General features: G+C 40.2%; 2 long non-coding RNA genes across 2 annotated transcripts in view; one reads left to right on the top strand and one right to left on the bottom strand.

Annotated features, from left to right (window-relative positions):
• Positions 1–7907: 7907 nt before the first annotated feature.
• LOC107000227 (uncharacterized) overlaps positions 7908–16046 on the top strand; it is a 186207-nt gene continuing 178068 nt past the window's right edge. Inside the window, exon 1 of the long non-coding RNA XR_001447239.3 lies at positions 7908–8234. This is a non-coding gene — a long non-coding RNA (uncharacterized LOC107000227). The remainder of the gene's footprint in view (positions 8235–16046) is intronic.
• Positions 12507–14436, bottom strand: LOC144331207 (uncharacterized). The gene is made up of 2 exons (XR_013398175.1): positions 13949–14436; positions 12507–12882 (listed from the first exon to the last, which is right to left on the bottom strand). It is a non-coding gene; the product is annotated as an uncharacterized LOC144331207 (long non-coding RNA).

Raw genomic sequence — 16046 nt, 5'->3', positions numbered from 1 at the left:
TCTTTTATACATTACCCAGTCGCAGGTATGTCTTTATTAGCAGCATTGAGAACAGAGTAATACATTCTGTAAGCCTTTTTTCTATTTTTATTGTTTTTTATTTTATTTACCTTTTAAACTTTTTTGTTAAAAACCAAGACACAAACACACACACTAACCTACCAGGGTCAGAATCATCAATATCACTGTCTTCCACCTCCATATCTCGACTCATTGGAAGCTCTTCAGGGACAGGAAAATGCATGGAGCTGTCGTCTCCTGTGATAGCAATGCCTTCTTGTCGAAGCCTCCTGAAGGACCTGCCTGAGGCTATTTTACAGTTCTAAAAAAACATAATGAGTAGACGGAGTATACTTTAAAATAATGATAAAAAGTATAGTATAGTAAATACTAGGTGACAAGAATTTTTCAGCTCCATTATAATCTTATGGCACCACTGTCACATATGTGGTTTATCACTGACTGAAATGTCCTTGTGTGGTGCATGACTGTACCTGCTCCAGGAGTTGTCCTGAAGATTAAATAATACAAGGCATTGTGATAACACCTTGTGAAATGAAACACGCTATCCAAATGAAAGCCATCATTGGTCCAGCTTGATTAGAATTGAATGGGCTTGGCTATTTCCAAAATTCAGATGTATTCCCTGAAAGCAAAAATGTTCCATCATCAAAAAAAGTGTTTGTAGTGTGAAAAGAAATATGTTTGGTCTTTGTCCCAGTTCTTGGCTCAGAGCTCGTAAAGCCCTTGGAATTTCCTGAATGACAGGAGTATCTTTGATTCTTCGCAAGGAGCCCCTTTTGAACATGCCTGAGTTTATGCTAATGAGGGAATTTAGAGTGGGGCCCAGATAGTGTCAGGATGGGGCCAGTCACCAGAAGATTATAGAAACTTGGGACTTTCAGCCCAATTCACCTACCTTTCGGGAGGGGATGAGGAATGGAATTCAAACTGTTAAAAACTCTCAAACAACAAGATTTGATGAATTTTCAGGTAGGTGAACACATGGAGGTGATGGGAGGGTGGGCACCTGGAGAAGGCATGGAAGCTCTGCACTCCTCACTTTGTACCCCATACCTTGCCCTGTGCATCTCTTCCATCGGGCTGTTCCTGAGCTATAGCCTGTAAAATAGACTAATAAATGTAAGCAAAGTGTTTCCCTGAGTTCTGAACTATTCTAGCAAATTACCAAACCTGAGGGGAGGGGGTCTTAGAAACCCTCGGTTTATAGAGGATTGGTCAGAAGTAAGGAAGGCCCGGACTTTCATCTGGCATCTGAAGTAGGGGCAGTCTGTGGGACTGAGACTTTTCACTTGTGGGATCTGAGGCTACCCGTCCAGTACATAGTGTCAGGATTGAATTAAATTGTAGGACCCCAGTCCCTCCCCTGCTCCGCCTCACCCCACCCCCATGTCGGGAGACTTGCTTCATGTGGGGAACCCCCCATGCCCCACATTTGGTGTTAGAAATGTTGTGTGAGTCTAGAGAGTATTTTTTTCAGAGTATTCAAAAAAATTTAGAAGACACTTATATGGATCCCTCAGGTCAGTTTGTTGAACCCAAACGAGGACTCAGGGATTATGGGCCCTAGATCACTTTGAGATCTGAGATCCAGAGAAAGTATATCCTGTACTGAAGCCCTCCTCACTCTCCAGGTCCTGAGTGTTCTCGTTTCTTCCTGATTCTCTGCTTCCCACCCACTCCACTGGATGAAAGCAGGATGGCTGTATGCAGGGCATTTATGATAATAAAATTTGAAAGGATCCTAGCTGGGCTTTTGACAAGAACATCTTCATCTCTCTCTCACACCAGCAGCCTGGGCCAGCCAGCTCTCCTCCTTTTGAACGCCTCACTCAGTACTGCTGCTATTCTTGCCATTTTGAGATAGCTTTGACCTGAGGGGCAGGATCACAAATTCCACAGCAGAGCACAGGGCTTGAAGAGGTTGTTCTGTCATCCTCTGAGGCAATGAGGGAGAAATTAACTCCAGGCCCAGCAGATCCCAACCAGCCCACCCCTAATCCGATGGGTCATATGAATGAAACATTTAGCCAGGTTATCCAGTTTCTTGCTGTAAAACTAGCCCTTTGCAGTCTACTGGAGCAATTACTGAAGTCTGTCATCTGCAATGCTCCTTTCAGATCTAAAAGTATTCTCTCTTTTCATTTTTCATGTTAATCAAAACAATAAATAGCAACCACTTAGGTATCCCAACAATGACTGCACTACATACAGTTTACAAAACAGAACAACAGATAAACACATATCATTTTACTGCATGTTATGTGTTTTTTTCATTGTAGATTTAAAAGTGTGCTTTGTTTATAAGAAAATAAGTAAAGAAAACTGCTTCACATTCTGAGGCGAAAAGAAATCCTCTCACATGTAGCTGTAAAATTTTCGTTTATGGTGATGAGTTGTCCTGTGTCATAGAATCCTTATTAACAGACGTTTTACTGTGAACGCTCTCTCTCTACTGTGTTGTCTGAGAGTGCAGGGGTTTGTAGTTAGTATAAGTAAAGGATGAACTGTCTAAACAAAAAAGCAAACACAGGCCAGGTGTGGTGGCTCACACCTGTAATCCCAGCTACTCGGGAGGCTGAGGCATAAGAATCACTTGAACCTGGGAGGCGGAGGTTGCAGTGAGCTAAGATCATGCCACTGCACTCCAGCCTGGGCAACAGAGTAAGACTCTGTCTCAAAAACAAACAAACAAATCCCACAAATCTAATAATATTTGAAAAGACACAACAGTTTCAGTGACAGATTAAACACAAAAAATACACTGGTCCCTGATTTGGTTATCCTTGGTTAGAGCCACTGTAGATTATAAAAATGTAAAAACAAATTCTCAGTTTTTTAAAGGAATTCCTTGAGATGGGGGAATTTTAATGAGCTACTTCTTTTGGTATTCTTCAACCATCAATTTAGAAGCTAAGTATTTGATGTTTCAAGGTAAATTAGATTTTGAAGCAGCAGACCAAATATTCAGCTGTTCTCATCCACCAGTAAACAATACCTCACGCCCATTTTATAAAGCTTTCAGTTATGTTTTTTCTTATCTGCTGTTGCTGCCTATAGGCATTTGCATAACATACATCCTGGCTCCTGGTCATTAGTCCCATCAATTATTAGTTTCTCAAATTCAAGCACAACCTCCAAGGTCTTATTGTTAATGTTAAATTACTTAATTGAAGAATATTTAAGAAATGATGAGACTAAATCTTCTCTCTTTTCTCCTAATGGAGACTTAATAGTCTTTCCCAAGAGGTATTTTTAAATTAAATCTTTTTAAAATTTAAAGGAAGTTCATTTTACAACTTAAAGGTGATTTCCCATTAGAATGTTAAGCAGTTTTCCTTGTTTATTTTCTTATAAACAAAGCTCACTTTTAAATATAAAATGCAAAAAAGATACAGAGTACAGTAAAATGATACATATTTATCTGTTGATCTGTTTAGTAAACCGTATATAGTGCAATCATTGTTGAAATACAAAATAAAGACTAAAATAATGGACATCAAAGTAACCTGTAGTCTCACCATCAAAAGAATAATTTAACATTTTGATGTGTATCCTTTATAAAATATTGGATTTCAACTGCAAATGTATTTGCAGAACTGTTTTGGGTGCTGAGAGAAAGAGAGATGAATGAAGCATAGTCTTCATCTCCCAAGGGCTTACAAATAAGGTATTCATCTTATTGATCAGGGCCTAGTTTGTTCATAGAAAAGTTAGTTGATAGTTGTTAATTTTCCACATTTTGAATATTTATGGGTTTTAAGCTCAATTGAAAAGAGTTCTCTCCCAGGTATGTCAAAGTCTACTACAACCTCTTTTTAACTTACTGCCTTTTGTGGCTTGTTCATTGGGCCCAGATTGTAGCTAATGGATTTGATGGTATCCGGACATATTTAGTTACACTGATTCCTCTAACAAAACAGTCATTTCTCAGTGTACATTATGTTAGTTTCTTGGACTGGAGATAGGTGCTATATAGGGAAATAGATTTTATGGCCAGAAATGTTTGGGAAATTCTATGTTAAACAATCATATAGAATACAAAATCAATTGTTTGACGAGTGATCAACCTAAATGTGGAAGTTAAATCTATCAAGCCTCTAGAAGAAAATGTAGGAAAATATTTTCATGACCATGAGGTACGCAAAGATTTCTTAGGACATCAAAAAAGGACAAATTTGACTTCAACAAAATTAAAAACATTAATCAAAAGACGTAGCTTTCCTTTTTTAAAGAAATAGTTAAAATGAAAGGCAATTCATAGACTATGAGGAAATATTCACAATACATATATCTGACAAAGTACTCACATCAAAGTAGTGATACCAGAATATATAAAGAACTACAACTTAATAATAAAAAAGACAAAACTAAAAAAGATCAGGCAAAAGGCTTGAAGAGATACTTGACATAAAAAATATATAAACACTCAATAAGTACATGAAATGGTGCTTAACATTAACAGTAATCAAGAACGTGCAACTAAAACCATGATATAGTACCACTTCACATCAACTGCAATGAGACTAAATAAGATGTAAATGCCAAGCATCAGAAAATATATGAACTGGCTGTGATACATTGATAACAGGAATATAAAGTGGTATGACCACTTTGGAAAAGAGTTTGCCACTAAACAGATAGCTACTGGTAGCAATAATTCCACTCTGAGTTGAACTTCTCAGCATCTGTATATTTATATATATTATCTGATACACACACACACACACACACACACACACACACACACAGAGTGAAAACCTTGCTGCACCCAAGAGGAATAAAAGAGTATGTCCACAAAAATACTGGTATAAAGAATGTTCATAGCAGCTTTATTTATAATGGGAATGAACTACTAGTTCACACAGTGTACATGAACTAGTGTGATTCACAAAACAACAGAAACATTGTATCAAAGGAAAGAAGCAGGCACAAACTAGTATTTACTATAAGAATATGTGAAACTAAGCTATGGTGACAGAAATCATTTAGAATAATTGCCTCTAGGGAAGGTCTTGGGGTAACTACAGAGGAATACCAGGAGCTTTGTGGTGTAATGGAAATGTTCTCTCTCTTAATTTAGGCGATGGTAATACAAGTGTATTTTTTTTAACTTCTAATTTTGATGTACATAATTTTCAATTTACAGAAAACTTGCAAAGCCAGGACAAGAACTTCCGTATTCTGCATCTAGGTTCCCCAACTATTGGGTGTATGTATTTGCTGAAATTAATTGAACCATAAGCTTCAAATCTGGATGTAAATGTTACCTTAATAAATAAAGTGGAGGAAAAGCTGTTTTACTGAATAACTTCTCAGAATTAGTGAAGTCTCCAAATAAAAAAAAAAAAATTACACTTTATGTATTACTTCTCTAATTTTTTTTTTTTTTGGATGAGAAACCTAGTTTTCAACAAAAGCCTGCTGGGCCAATGTCCAGATGAATGCTCACTGGGACCCAATGCTCTAGTACAGCCCTTCTCAGCTCTGACTGCTCATCGGAATCACCGGAGGAGCTTTTCAGACCTTCTAAAGTCCAAGCTGCACCTCAGTCTAAATAAATTACACTCACCAGTGGAGCCAAGGAAGCTGTTTATATCCCAGGTGAAAGCTGGATGTGGCACTTATAATCCCAGCTACTTGGGAGGCTGAGGCAACCTAGTGACACTCCCATTTTAAAACAAAACAACAGCAAATAAATCTCAGGTGATTCCAATGTGACCCATGGCTGAGAACCACTGTTTGACGAAAACATCATCTCACTTTTAAGCATTGACACTTGCCCAATTAGACAATGGCTCACACTGAATAAACATAACCAAGTCCAGCGACCCGGTGTCCTCCCTCGACGGGTATCTGCACTGGGAGCAGAGATCTATCTTACTGGCTAGTGCCCACCTGGCTGGTTCTCTGACTCTAGGACCCTGGCTTCTCCCCTTCAGACCTCTGTTTCCTGCCTGCAGTTCACTTCAGTGGATGTCCTCTCTGGACAAGGTGCCCAGGTAGACCTATTTTTTTCCAGCCCAGCTCTATACTATTAAGTGGTCTGATTGGTTGCCTGGCCCCCTGTCATGTGACCAGCACCCAGCGAGAACAAGGCTTTGGTCTCTTGGGCTGTTCAGTTTGTATGCTGAACTTTCTCAAGCCATCCTACTTCCCACTGTGTTTCTAGACCTGTTTCTGATCAAAGCTCCTGGTCTCTTGCCTCATTCTTGACCACAGTCTCAAACTGACCTCTTGTATCTGGCAGCTCATATTGCTTCTTTGGCCCAGCTGTTGGCTCCAAATGAGACTGTACTTCATGCGTCTATCACAGGAGTTTCCTCTACGCTCTCCGGTACCAGCACTTTCTACCCCGACAAGGACCCCTCTCTGCTGCTAGCTGGGTCAGCCTCCGCTTGAGAAAGAGAATGCGGCAGTTTCTCAGTGCCTCGGCTAACCTCCCTGGTCTCACCTAAAGGTGCAGTTTGGCCCTGATAACTCTCACTTGGCTGGTCTTACCCTCTGACCTGGCCTGACCAGCCTCGTATTTCCGTACGTTGGACACCACAGGGAATTAGGCATCCGGCTGAAGCCACTGTATCAGGTTTCTGTGTGCTTCTGAGGGGCTGGTGTCTGCCCTACATTCCATTCTACTGACCATGTGGTGCATTCTCAGTGCGGGCGGCTAGATGAAGTGCAGATCAGAAAATACAGCTGCTCACCCCTCAGAACTCCAAGTGCCCTCTCTGTCATCCATCTCCCCTGGCTCAGGCCTGCCCCTTCCTGGCCTGGGCTATAGCTTTGATCCAGGGTTTATCTTTATTTCTATTCATGGTTTATATCTGCCCCTAGCCTCAAGCCCATGTCATAGATCCCTCCAAGGGGATGGAGAGGCCACATTCCTGGCATCAGGTTCATGGACATCTGTTGTTTTGCCCGCTTGGCCTCTCCACTCTCTTCTCCTGATAACAACACCCAACTTTCGCTTACGAAAACCAACACTCACCTCCAATCAGAAATAACATAGATCCAGCATACATGTCAAGTGTCCCTCCCTTGACCAAGGCATGGGCGGAAGTCCCAAACTAAATCATTCCAATATTCACTGTCTGAAATTTGAATGGAGTAGAGTAGGAAAAGTTTTAAAATGGCTGAAAATCATCAAACCTACTTATCTTGAAGGGTAATGCTTATTTGTTTCTATTAAGAGTCTCTGAACCCCTTAGTTCCTGCTGTTTTCTAAGATTTATTCTTTCATCGTACATTTTCTTCAATTTCCAGGCTTGTTTATTTACTTACTGATTTGTTTTCTCCAATACCAAGAGCTGGTTCCATTGTTTGTGACCAGTACATATAAGTAGTTTACAGTCAACTCTTTTTTATCTTTAAAATAATAATAAAATACTAAGAAGTATTTTACAGGATTATTTTGTAAGGGTGACTTGTTTCCCAGGATCTCCTTGGAGTTCCATAGATTTTATCTATTACCTGTATAATCCTAGCTGAGGTAATTTTTAACATCTCTGAGCCTCAGTTTCCTCATTTGTAAAACAAAGCAAGCCAGTGATCCCCAACTCATGGAGACTCAGGGCGGGTTAGATGAGAAAACATTAACCACCGCCTGCTCAGAGCCTGGCACATCACAGGTAAACAAATGTTTGTTGAATGAGGCATTTGTGTATGACTTCCCAGGTCTGTTTTGCTCTCCCAAAATGCTTTCTTAAAATCATGTAGTGGGAAGATTATGTAAAACTGTCCTTGGGACTTAATCATAGAAAATTCTCCTGACAAAGTACATTTTGGAGTATTTGGTCCAGGAACATAGCCAGCGATTTGGCAAGCGTAACTCTCCAGCAAAAACAGGGCCATTGTACAAAAGAACCTCTCATGCCTTTGGCTTCTCTGCTTTGGTTTGCTCTAACCTCTGCAGACAGTCATGCTCTACCTAGTAGAGAGTGGGATCTAAATTCTAAATCCACTGTCTTCCTAAGGAGGAAACGAAGGTACAAGGGAGACAAAGTGTGCAGCTTACCCACTGGCATGGTGTCAATAGAAGAAAAAAACTCTTTAGCTCTCTTGCTCCCCCTGCCCCTCAACACTTGAGGAATTATGCCAAATCGAGGAATAAACTCCCTGGATAAGCAAATAATAGAGAAGCTCGCCTCATTTCAGACAAACCTTCAGTATATGAAGACTATGAGAAGCACAAGAAGAGGTAGCAGCTGTGACTGGTGAGTGCTCGGAATGTAGATTGTAGTCCCATAGAGCAAAAGCCACAGCCACTGAGTCCGACAGAGGCTTTTTATCCTTTACCCCACTTATCCCCTCTCCATTTCTGCAAATGGATGCATTTTGTATCTGTGTGAAACTGGAACATACTGAAGCAAGAAACAATAATAAACTTACATTATATTTATATTAATTTTTTTTTAGTTCCAGTTAATGCCCATGTCTTTAAAACTTAAAATAATTAAGAGATAGTTTTCATTTTTAAAGAGCCCAATCCAGCTATATTTGATGAAATTTAAAACAGAAATTTAAATCAGCAATGGTATAATTGTTGTCCAAATTAACTATAAATATTGATATGCAAAGTAAGGCACCCAAAGAGTGTCTGGCTCATGAAGGCACTTAATATTTTGGGGATGAATGAATGAATGAAAAATAATACCTGTGTGAGCAAATCAAGTCACTTATTCATTTTTATGTTACCACTACAGAACATGGAGTTGGAAGGAGCCAGGAATACTAGTTCTACCCTGATATTTTAAAGGGGAGGAACTGAAGCCAAAAGGAAGTCACTTGACTAAGGCACAGGCTGGTGGCAGTTCTGGAATTTTTTACTTCCCTGAAAGTTGTTATGCCAGACTTCTTCCCACAAGTGGAATTTTAATGTATACATGATTGGTTTATTGAATTAATAGTTTTTTCCCCATAAGTTTGCTCTGATTTTAGCATTCTTTGACTCACTCATACAACATATATCTGTTGCATGGTTACTCTGGGCTAGGCACTATTCTAAGCAGCAAACAAAACACATCAAGATCCTGCATTTAGGGAGCTTATATGCTAGTGGTAGCAGGGCAGGCAATAAAACAGAAAACAAGTCAATATATAATATCTCAGTGGGTAACAAATGCTCAAATAAAGCATAACGCAAATGATGGGAATCCATCTCTAGGTATGTACCCAAGAGAAATAACCTATGGCCACATAAAAACTTGCTCACAGATGCTTTTCACAGCATTATTCACAATAGCCAAAAAGTGAAAACAACTCAGATGTTCATCTACTGATAAGTAGAGGACTAAGATGTGGTATAGCCATATGGAATATTATCTGCCAAGAAGCAGTAATGAAGTACTGATACATGCCGCAACATGGATGAATCTTAAAAACATTATGAGAAGTGGGAAAAGCTCATCACAAAGGACTGTGTCTTGTATAATTTCATGCATATGAAAAGTACAGACTAAGCAAATCTATAGAGACTGAAAGTAGATTAGTGGTCAGCTAGGGCTGGGGAACTGGGGTAATTGATATGTCAGAGGGTGATGATCAAAGGGTGCAGACTTTCTTTTTGGGGTGATGAAAATGTTGTACATGAAAATGATAGTGGTGATGGTTGCACAACTCTGATAATACTAAAAGTCATTGAACTGTACACTTCAAATGAGTGAATTGTATGGTATGTGAACTGTGGGAGTGGGCTGCTGCTGTTTTATGAAGTATTGTCAAGAAAGCCCTCGCTGACAAAGTGACATTTGAGCAGAGACTGCAAGGAATGGAGGAAGTAAGCCTGTGGGTACCTGGGGGAATAGCATTCCAGGCACAGGGGACATCAAATGCAAAGGCCCAGTGATGAATAAAAGATTGAGATGCCGGAGGAACAGCAAGAGGGTCACATGGCTTAGAGAGACTGAGGGGGAGGTGGAAGAAGAGGAAGTTAGAGAGTTAGCCAGGTGAGGTGAGTATGTGCTGGTGAGGCTTGTAGACCACTGAAGGACAGTAGTAGCCTTTCTCTGAGTGAGATGGCATTTGCTGGAGACTTTTGAGCAGAGGCATTGCATGATTTTTGTGCAAATCACTCCACTGCTCTTATAATAGATCTGAAAATTAACTGGTTTCACAACAGCATACAAAGGACATTTGGCTTTACTTCTGGGCCTAAAGTTCAGAAAATAAACAGAATCAGGGCAGGGGTCTCCCTCACCCAGGCCTGCTGGCAGCATTGCCCTGTCATCACTGTCAGAACCAGAGGGAAGTCAGGGAGGAGCCTGGAGCTCTGACACTAGAGCTGGTCTAGTCCTCATCTGGTCTTGGCAAGTCTTGTAAAAACTTTCTTCATGAGAGGAGACAGCCATCAGATTAACCAGTAATTGTATTTGACACTAAGAATGCCAGGCCATAAAAGGATTATCTAATATAACTGGAAGGTTCCAAGACCAGTGATAGAGAGGCACAGTGGAAGCTGACTCCGAGTCCCTGCCTAAACCAAAGGATAGGCAGAGAGAAGATAAATTACTGAGTCCATGGACTTTAAAATGCATTTATCTATTTTTAGCTTCTCTCATTGTACACTGCTTTTTTTTTTTTTTTTTTTTTTTTAACAAAGAGACACTGCAGAATCAATCGGGGTGAAAAGGGGAGGTGAGAAGAAGGAAGTAACAAAGTTTATTTACTTTAATAATGACTTATAATTGCCTTATTGTTTTTCAGAATTCATTTTTAAATATTTTCCCTTCCTTGGCACTTCAAATCAAACTATTTTAAACATGCACACATTCTAAAACATCTTATTTTCTGTGGGTGAAGTTTAAGGAATAGATAATTCTCCCTCTAAGATGTATTCTGCTTGGCTAACTTCACTGTGGACAACTTGCATTTACTTAAGTAAAAGAAATGATAGGGCCACGTACAAGATATTTTGACAGAATGCCTAATGATCTGGTTACTAGAGAAGTATGTTGGAGGAGGTGAGAAATGCCATCTTGAGTCCAATAGTTCTCAGTATCTCAGAGGGCATTCCACAGGAAAACAGGAAATGCTGGTTGAATGGATGCATTTATAGAGAGCTGGTAATATACTTTTTCTGGACTCCTAAGAATGAGCCATCCAAAACACAACACATAAAATTGTATGCACTCTGGGAAAAGATGTGGATAATTAAGATGAATAACCTATTGTAGGAAGAGCTCTCCTTGAGTGTGCTTATTATTCTTCAGGGAATTGAGACAAGTTTGGGGAAACAAAGTCGGTTTTATCAGAGCATCCAAGGCAACAACAACCCAACTGAATAGACTAGGTGTGTGGGAGGCTCACGGACCAGGCTAAAGAGCTGCGGCATTTACAGAATTAGGATGTAAGCTGAGTTTAGGGACTAAGGTTGTTTAGAATGGGGAGTGGTCTGACCAAGGGATCAACTTGTATCTTCTTTCTTCCCATCTTTGACCATACGCTCTCATTAACTCTCTATCCTCTTTTCTTTCTTGTCCTTTTTCTCTCCATGCCATTTTCTCTATGTGTGTACTATTATACTGAACTGAAGCCTATTTTTATTGAGGCCTGGGTATTTACTGAAAAAGAAGTATTAGGTTCCCGTGTATACTTTTCATTGATTCTTCTGCAGTTTGCCCAGGAAAGAAAACTAAAACAAGAAACAGTAAGCTCTATGCTTACTTGTAAAAGTGGTCAACTGAAAAAAAAAAATATTTTACAAGTGGATTCCTTCTTTTTCATGGATTGATGGTTTTTGACAGGAAAGAAAAAAAAAACTTTCCCCACTCCCTCCAAATCTACATGGAAGTGCTCAAAATGATTCCTTCAGTCAGGAAAAACAGTGGTGAATCTGAAAGGGAGAAAGGCTATCCTATTTATGTTATTTAATAGATAGAAATTGATTTTCGATAAGAAAGCAAGCAGCTGCAGACACTGATGTTCAGCTCTCACGAGAAATGGTTGCTCTATTTTAGGGTTCTTGCCAAAGCTGGAGCAGGTGCTGGCTTTTTTTTCTTCTTTTTAAATCACTCCTAGCTCTCAGGGGTTTAACTGGCCAGAAGGAGGCTGACAGTCAGTGGACCTATGCCCAAATGGGCTGCTGCTCAGGCAGCACAATGCTGCGACCAGCTCGATGGCTCTCATACAACTTTCAAAGCCCTTCTGAAATAGTTGGCTCGGTGGACTCCCACTCACATTATAATTAGAATCGCACCTGCTACGTCCAGCATGTGTTAAGTTTCTGAAAATACTAGAGAAGGAAAACAACAAAAATATTCATACTGATGTCCTTAAAGGGATTGTAGTTCTAGGACTTTGCGGGTGTGGGTGAGAAGGGAAGGGTGTAGGAATAGTCATTCACCTTTGCTTCTAAAGTATTCTAGTTAATGCAGGAGTGTGGGAACTCTTTGAGGCAAATTGTGGTAGAATGCTTTTTTCTACCTATTTATTTTGTAGTTTTCAAGCATAAACTTAGTTTTGTGAAATTTTTGAGCCACTTTACTTCCTTTCAAAATTTTACTAAAATCTTTATTCAAAATCTTGCTGACAATAGAAAGCCGGAAGGAGGAGAATGCAAGAGGCCACAGGCAGGTGCTAAGGGGGGAGGTGCTAAGGTCTAAGTGGATTTTCCGAGGAACCTGCTGGGAGTTCGCGAGCTTCCCTTCACTTGTCACAGGCTGAAGCGCCCATAGATCCCACCGGTCATGAAAATGAGAGACTTGGGCCAGGCGTGAGAAAACTGGGAGTGAGGGGGATGTCGTTCTACAGAGGATGTCCTTTCTTTAAGGCTACTCAGCTCCAGCCAATTCTTCCTGTGTGAGAATGTGAACTCAGTGTTGCCAGATCTTCTTGAGTTTTCAAAAGAAGCCAGAAATCTGGATGCTATTAAAAAAAAAAAAGTTCCCAGTTTTTAAAACAGTGAATACTTTAGTCCATTTGTGCTATTATAACAAAAAGACCTGAGACTGGGTAATTTATAAAGAACCAGAAATTGATTTTATCACAGTTCTGGAGGCTGGGGAGTCCAAGATCGAGGCACTGGCAGATTTGGGTGACTGGTGAGAGCTGCTGTCTGCTTCCAAGATGGCACCTTGTGGCTGAATCCTCCAGAGGGGAGGAACAGCAGAAGGTGAGAGGGCAAGTGAGCTGAGTGCTGCATGAAGCCTCTTTTATAAGGGCCTTAATTCCATTCATGAGGCAGGGGCCCTCATGGCCTAATTGACTCCTAAAGATACCCTCTTAATATTATCGCATTGGCTACACCTGAATTTTGGAAGGGACACTTTCAAATCATAGCAGGGAGTTCAAACAAAACACATCTGTCTGCTGTATTTGGCCCATGGTCTGCCAACTTGTGACCACTGCCCTAAAGGCTTATTACATGTGTACCACCTACTGCTCACTCACCTCCCCTTCTGTGCCAGCTATGAAACATCATTGGTTCCAGCGTGGCTTAGCTTTGCCTCATTCTACCACCTGATTTCCTTAGAGAACTACACTTATCCTTTTCTTACTCCACATGGATTGGGTGAAAGTCACAAGTCTCAGATATGCTCATTAGCATTTTTCATCCTCTCTGGCAACTCAAATCAGTTCTATGAGATTAGTAGTGGATGTTTATGAAACAACTGGACCAAAGAATCTTTATTTCTGCTGAACTAGAGAGCTGTATGATGCCACTATATGAAGAGCCAGTTTGAGAGAGTGTGTTGGTCCATTTTCGGTTGCTATAATGAAACACCACAGACTGGGTAATTTATAAATAAAATAAATTTATTTATTGGCAGGGCATGGTGGCTCACACCTATCATCTCAGCACTTTGGGAGGCCAAAGTAGGAGGATCCCTTGATCCCAGGAGATCAAGACCAGCTTGGGTAATATAGTGAGACCTCATCTCTAAAAAAAAAAAATAATTTTTTTTAATTAGGCAAGTGTAGCGGCACACACCTATAGTTCCAGCTATTCAGGAGGCCGAGGTAGGAGGGTCACTTGAGCCTAGGAAGTGAACACAAGTGGAGGCTGCAGTGAGCCAGGACTGTACCACTGCACTCTAGCCTGGGTGACAGAGTGAGACTTTGTCTCAAAAAAAAAGAAAGAGAGAGAGAGGGAAAGAAAGAGAGAGAGGGAGGGAGGGAGGAAGGAAGGAAGGAAGGAAGGAAGGAAGGAAGGAAGGAAGGAAGGAAGGAAGGAAGGAAGGAAGGAAGGAAGGAAGGAAGGAAGGAAAGAAGGAAGGAAGGAAAGAAGGAAGATTTATTTCTTACAATTCAGGAGGCTGGGAAGTCCAAGGCCAAAGGATCCACATCTGGTCAGAGCCTTCTTACTGCATCATAGCATGGTGGAGGGCATCATATGGCAAGAGGACAAGAGCATGCCAGCTCAAGTCTTTCTTCCTCTTCTTATGAAGCCACTGGTCCATTATGGGGGCCCTACCCTGATGACCTTATCTAATCCAAATTACCCCCAAAGGCCCTCACCACCTCCAAATATACTAACATATGAAATGTGGGGTACACATTCAAGTCATAGCAGAGAGTAAAGCCAACACAAAGAAAAATAGGGCTGAGAGAAAAAGAGGAGTCCAGATCGTGATCACATCAAGTGAACACCTGGATCCAGCTATGCCAACTGCTATACCCTTTGAGATTACAGTTTAATGTACTGAGTTCCTATTATGTTTAGGCAGTTTAAACTGAATGTCTTATCACTTGCAAGTAAGAGTCCAGATTAGACTTTGTCATTTCATTTAAGCATTTAGTGAACATATATTGAGCATCTACTATATTCCAGGGCAATGCTAGGATGTGCTGAGGATACAAATTTGAATGAGATAATTTCTTTTCTTTATAAATTAAAAATTTGAAAACTTCACATTTTATTAGCACCTTGACACATTTGTGCTTTCTGTCTCTACCTCTCCCACTCTCTCTCGCACGCACACACACATACTCTTCTTATTCTTTTTTTTCTCTGAAACATTTGAGAGTAAGTTGAAAAGATCAACTGGAATCAGGACAGTCTCATTATCAAATTCAGAAAATTTAACATTGATCTAATGTTACCTGTTATACAGCCCTTATTCAAATTTTACTACTATACTAATATTGAATATAGCAATGTTTAGGCCAGATGTGGTGGCTCATGCCTGTAATCCCAATACTTTGGGTGGCTGAGGCAGGCAGATAGATTCCCTTGAGCCTTGGAGTATGAGACCAGCCTGGGCCACATGGCAAAACCCCATCTCTAAAAAATAATAATAATAAAAATTTAGCAGGTTGTGGTGGCATGCACCTGTAGTCTCAGCTACCCGGGAGGCTGAGGTGGGAGGATCACTTGAGTCCCAGAGATTGAGGCTGCAGGGAGCTGTGATTGCCCCACTGCACTCCAGCCTAGGTGACAGAGCTGGGGGAAAAAAAGAATATAACAACTTTGTATTTATTTAATCTAGGATTTAATCCAGGATCGCACATTATATTTCTTTATCATGTTTCTTTAGTGTCCTTTAATGTGCAATGATTTATCAGCCTTCTATGGTTTTTCGTGACTTTAACATTTTGAAAGAGTACTTGCCTATTGTTTTACAGAATGTTGATTAGTAGAATGTAGAAACTAAGATCTGGGCACTTGAGGTTAGTCCGAGTGCCTTCTTGTGATTTGATTATGAGTATGCATTCTTGGCAGGAATACAATGTAAATGATGTGTGTCTCTTTTGGTGCATCATGGCAGGAATCATCTGATGTCAGTTCATCCCATCATGGGTGATGTTGATGGTAATCACTTGGCTGAAGTAGTATCTATCAGATTTAGGTAAAGGTACCATTTTCCCCTTTGTAATTAATAAGTAATATGAGAAGATGCTTTGAGTTTGTATAAGTATTTTGTTCCTCAACAAACTATCACCCAATAATTTTAGGATCCACTGATGATTTTTGCCTAAATCAGTTAACACAGCAGTTGAAAAATAGTAATGTTTAAAACTCTGTTGTTCCTTATACATTTTTTCAGTTGGCTTTTTGCTATAAATAAAAACTTTCTTTTTCTATTCCT

The sequence above is a fragment of the Macaca mulatta genome, chromosome 9, assembly GCF_049350105.2.
Source record: "Macaca mulatta isolate MMU2019108-1 chromosome 9, T2T-MMU8v2.0, whole genome shotgun sequence".
In the NCBI taxonomy this organism is placed as follows: Eukaryota; Metazoa; Chordata; class Mammalia; order Primates; family Cercopithecidae; genus Macaca; species Macaca mulatta.
This window is presented reverse-complemented; position numbering and strand designations above follow the sequence as displayed.